This window comes from Mirounga angustirostris, unplaced genomic scaffold (genome assembly GCF_029215605.1).
Source record: "Mirounga angustirostris isolate CCGP_5_RB_7025 unplaced genomic scaffold, mMirAng1.0.hap1 SCAF_6, whole genome shotgun sequence".
Classification (NCBI taxonomy): domain Eukaryota; kingdom Metazoa; phylum Chordata; class Mammalia; order Carnivora; family Phocidae; genus Mirounga; species Mirounga angustirostris.
The window spans coordinates 108,209,966-108,215,832 of record NW_026991714.1 but is presented as its reverse complement, the minus strand read 5'-3'; positions in this window follow the sequence as shown (position 1 = coordinate 108,215,832).

The window sequence follows — 5,867 nt, the reverse complement described above, 5'->3', positions numbered from 1 at the left end:
AGCGAGGCATTTCCAGGGGTTTGGCCTCTCCCACACCATTTCTAATTATGGCCAGACCAGCCCTGAGGGAGTACTTCTATAAGGAGAAACTTTTCTCATCAAATCTTCGGTTACTTTGAAGCAAGAAGGGCAGGTTAAATGCTTACCTCTTTTTTTCCCCCGGGTTTTATTTTTATTTATTTATTTTATTTTTTAAGATTTTATTTATTTGACAGAGAGAGAGAGAGAGACAGCGAGAGAGGGAACACAAGCAGGGGGAGTGGGAGAGGGAGAAGCAGGCTTCCTGCCAAGCAGGGAGCCCGACGCGGGGCTCGATCCTAGGACCCTGGGACCATGACCTGAGCCGAAGGCAGACGCTTAATGACTGAGCCACCCAGGTGCCCTTCCCCTGGGTTTTAAAATGAACTGATTTCGGGGCGCCTGGGTGGCTCAGTCGGTTAAGCTGCTGCCTTCGGCTCAGGTCATGATCCCAGCATCCTGGGATCGAGCCCCACGTCCGGCTCCCTGCTCAGGGGAGAGCCTGCTTCTCCCTCTCTCTCTGCCTGCCGCTCTGCCTACTTGTGCTCTCTCTCTTGTCTCTCTGTCAAATAAGTAAATAAAATCTTTAAAAAAATAAAAAATAATAAAATGAACTGATTTCTTATCATCATCCAAAAAAATTTTTTTTTAAGGATCATTATGAACTTATGGTTTTAAACATATCTGACATGTTTTAATCCATCATAATTACGATACTCAAACTGCCCCACCTTTAGCAAGAAAGAACCTCCTTCCAGTGGATCCTGAGTCTTTTCTTACAAGCCTTTGATGGTCTTTGAGAGCTTGATTCACATTTGGTACAAGATGGTCTAGGCTTCTCTTGTACACTTTCTGCCCCAAGCCTGCAATCAGCCATTTCTCCAGGGAGTCCACTGGATGTCAGAAGACCACAGGCTGAGTTTGGCTGCCTCGTGGGAGAGTTTCTTCATGTTTCCCGGCTGAACAACATGGAAATCAGGACATGGGTGTCTCTTGCCTAACTCTAAAACAGGTACTCTGCCCAGGGACGCCTAGCTGGCTCAGTTGGAGGAGCATGCGACTCTTGATCTCAGGGTCATGAATTTGAGCCCCACGTTGAGTGTAAAGATTACTTAAATAAACAAACTTTAAAACAAAAAAAAAAATAAAATAAATAAAACATAATCTGTCCAAGGCTTAGACATAAAAAGGGAAAATTCCGTGTGCTTCTCAGATTTCACAGTCATTTCTCAATTTAAGGCAGTGGTTTTCCACCTTGCCTCCATAGTGGAATCCCCAGAGAGCTTAGAAAAAATGACACCTGGGTCCATCCCCAGACATTCTAGGATCTGTCCTGAGCAATAGGATTTTTTAAAGTGTAAAGCAACCAGATGGTGCTCAACCCTGGCTGCACATCGTTTATCATCCCATACATGTTTTTACACTTCACTATGTATATATGGAGTTCTAAACAATACTGTTGTATGTGTCTTAAAAATTTATGAAAATTGCATCCTATTGAATGTACCATTTGGAAGCTTGTTTTCCACCCTAGCGCTGTTTGGATGCATCCCAAGTTGGTACTTACATCTCTGGTCCATTCACTGTAACTGTTGTAGCACACGAAAGCCTTTCCTCCAGCTTATCATCTTCTGTCCCCTCTACTGAAAATTCATGTGCAGTTAGTTGCTCGGCCCCAGATCTTGGAGTCATCCTTGACTTTCTCTTTCATCCCGCATCCAGTTGTTCATGAAATCCTCTTAGCTCTGCCTTCAAACATACCTGGCATCTGGCAGTTTCTCACCCCTCTACTGGTACCACCTGGTTCCACCATTATCTCGCCTGGATTTGTGCAACAGCATCCTAAGTGGTCTCCCTGGTGGAACTTTGATCCTCTACAATCATTGTCTCAAAGCAGTCAGGATAATATAAATCAGATCATTTTACTCCTCTTCTCAAAACCCTCCAATGGATTCCCATCTCTTTTAGTAAAATTCAGAAGTTCTCACCATGACTTGCCAGAACAACCTGGCATGCATTTCTACCATCTCCCCACCTTCTGATCTCATCTCCTACCTTTCCTTCTTCACTCATGTTGCTCTTGCTTTCTTATTGTCCCTTGGACATAACAATCTCATCTCCACCTCTGGGCCTTTGTATGTTGTTGCTGCTTCCTCTGCCTGGAATGTTCTTCCTCCAGTATTCATAAGACTGTGAAAATTAATAAAAAGAAACTTCATTTAAGTAGACTGGGCAAGCTAGAAGGGAGAGCCATACCACTCAACTACAGGAAAAATGGTCAATAACAAAATCCACAACAGCAAAGAATCATCAATTTCAGGCTCCAACAGGAAAATACGTATATTGCATCTCCTACAAGAAATTGACAACTCCTTGCAACTCAGCCAATGAGAAACATTGTCGCCCTGAAACCTTGCTTTTCTCTGATAGACTTTGGTTCAAAATAACCCCTCCAGCTTCTTCCTTGTTCTCCATAAAATAACATTCCACCTCTTTGTTGGGCTTGCCTGTGGGTTTTGCCACAGCTTGTGTGTCATGAGTTGCAGTTCTCTGCTGCTCCTGAATAAACCCGTTTTTGCTGTTTAAAAAACACTTATTTTTGAGGTTAACAAGACCTGCCTTCTTACTTCTCCTAGGTGTCTGCCCAAATATTTAATGAAAGAGGCCCCCTCTGGCCAACTGTCTCCAGTAGTACATCCATCCCATCACTCTCTGTGCTCTTACTAAATTATGGGAAGAACTGACTCCCACTTTAAACTAGTTTGTTGGGTTGGCCTGGACCATCATTACGTAACACAGAAGAGTGACCCGGTATACCCAGGAAGAGCATGTCCTTGAATGGATCCCCCTCCCCCAAATCCAGGGATCCCTCCCACAATCATCCTTTATGGTAATTGCTTTAAAAACAAACTAAACTTAAAAGACACCCTTCTCCTTTAAACCTAGAAAAGGATTTGAACCAAACCAGAACAAGATAACTTAACCTTCCCCATCCCTCCCAAACATAAACTCACAAGTACATACCTGCCTACTTGCCCCATGGGACATAAGCAACTGAGAATAGAGGAAACAGAGCCAGGGCTGAGGAGTAGTGTTCAGCTGGACCCTTTGATCCAATCTACCCGCTACACACACAACCGCCTACCGCCTCTTCCCCACAGCTCACCTTCTCTACCAGCCCCCCATCCCTCCATCACCCCAAGTATGCCTAGCTCTGGGAAAACAGGCACTGCTTTCCACGTGCCCCACCCCCACCCCCAGTAAAATAGTTTTATTTTAAAATAATCATCCATGTGGAAAGGGCACTCCTTTTGAGAAATCCGTATATTGGGCAAGAGGACATTGAATCGGGTAAGCAAAACAGATCAGACTGCTCCCTGTTCTCCAATACCTACTATTTACCTTTTCTCTCGCTATATCTTGGTTCAGGGACTTGATTCTGCCTGAAATGAGGTCTTTATCCAAATCTCCACCTTGAAAATTCAGTTTTAGCCTGACTTCCCCCACATCCACGTCTAAACCATCCCTGACCCTTGCCACCTGAAGACTCAGGGATTATCAGGGGCCCCCTGGTTCTGGGTAAGTTCTCCTAAATGTGTGAGCACCGGTCTTCCAAACTTGACACTGAGGTCTTTGGGGATGGTTCTCAACCTTGGAATATTGGAATCATCCTGTAGCTTTAAGAACTGTTGTTGCCTGTGTCCTAGCTCAGGATTCGGATTTAATGGGTCTGGGGGTGTGAACAGGCATCAGAATTTTTTTTAAACCTTCCCAGGTGGTCTTACTGTGTATCCAAACTGAGAACCATCAGCTTTCCGGCAAGGACTCTTTCTTGGATTCTCTTGATAGTTTGCATTATTATGGATTGTCAATTCCTTTTCAAATAAGGAAAAGGGAACCTGCTAATTAATGCTTGTCAAAGGCTGCTAAAGCTTCAATGTCCAAAGCCCATAGATATTAATGTCTTTGATTTGTAGGGTGTTTTAGATTCTTGCTTCTCAGAGTGTGAGCCATGGACCAAGAGAACGCCAAGACCATCAGGAGCTTGTTAGAATGCAGAAACTCCAACCCCAGCCCAGTCTTGAGAACTGTAAAACTTTGAGCACAAACAATTTTGTCTATCCCCTCCCCCCAACTAGGAGACTTGAACAAACACTAGTATAGTTTCTAGCAGCTCAAGACTGTTTCCCTGGGACAACCCAGCACCCCTTGAGACCCTGCCTGGGAAAACTCAAGGCTGCCAAAAGAATTTACCATTTGTTTCAGCCAAACACCTGACCATAACCCTCTGACCTCCCTTTCCTTAGAGCATTTACTTAAAAAAAAAATTACAATTGTAAACCCTTTCTCTGTCCCTTTGAGATATCTGTGCATCTCCTGAAACCCAGGAGTGTCTGTCCCAAGGACCTGAGAGTCATCCCTTTGAAGCATAATCCTCAAAACAGATAGGGCTCCATCTCCCAGTCTCTGTGGGAGGGCAGAAGCCTAACTTAATAAGCTAGCTGGTTAGCAGACACAGATTCATCACCTTGACCAATCCCCACCACCCACTTTCAGTAATTTTCCACTTCTCTGACTCTGCTCAAGGCATCGCTTGTCTCCTGCCCCCTCCTTCATCACCCTTTAAAATTCCAGTTATCTCTGCACAGAGCCCATTTGAGCTCAGTCCCATATGGAGGCCTCTCCCCTACTGCAGTGGTCACCGAATCAATGTCTTTCCTGCCTTTACTGAGCATCTGGCTTTTCTTTAACTGCCTCCATTTTAAAAAGATTCTTAGGTGCCTCTGCACGTACATTAATTTTTGAGAAGCACTGTTTTATATTCATCACTCCCTCAATGACTTCTAATAAACAGCCCTGAATGCTAGACAGGAATTACGATGCCCATTTTACGAGTGAAGGAGCTGAAGGTCGGAGCTCTGCTCAGTCACACGGTTAAACCGGAAACTGGAACCCACTTCATGGGTCAGTCACGATGTGGCGCTAATGGGAGAGAAGAGCACACTGCACATGAGGGCCCAGCAGCGACACTGTGGGGGAAGGAGTAAGGCCTGCCTTCGTGCACCCTCGCCGCCATGTCCTTGCAGGTTCTAGTCTTCTGTAGTTGCAAGAGAACCGTTTCGGAAACAAGCATTGCCTAGGCACCGGGGAATTCTGATCCGAGTTCTCTTACCTGTGGCTGGAGTCCCCGGGAGCACGGCTACTGGGGGATGAGTCACTACACCAACCCTGCTCAAGGACTGAAGAGGGTTGCTAAGGCCCGCAGAAGCCTAGCCCTTTGCAGGCCTGTGCGCACGCGGCGCTGCTGGCTCCGCATGACGTCAGAGCTGCCCCTACGCTCTGCGCTCAATGCTGATGCTCTTCTAGCTCCAGCTCCCACTGTCCCCATTCTTGCTTTCCTGGCTAAACACTGACTCCCTCCTCCTGGCCGGTCTGCTCCCTGGTCCCTTCTTCACTGGACTCCCATCCCCACCCTTCCACTCCCAGGGCAGAGCCCCCCCACCTCTGGGCTTTCGCTGATCTCATACTTACACATATGACAAAAATTCAAATATAACAAATTAATGAATTAAATTATATTTCATCCTCTCTGTCCCTTCTCATTCCCCTCAAATTAGGCTGAAAGACTATCAGTAGGAAAGCAGCTACCAATTTTAAAAACCCGTCATTTCCCTAGGGAAGACAACAAAATCACTAACACGAACGACAGGATGAATTTCTTTGGTCACTTGCAAACCTCCTAGAGCATGAGAACTAGAGGGGCTCCCCCACCACTACCCCTTACCTCATACGCGTGGAGAACCCGGATTTTTCACGCTCAACGTCTTTGGCACCAAAGATTTAAATTC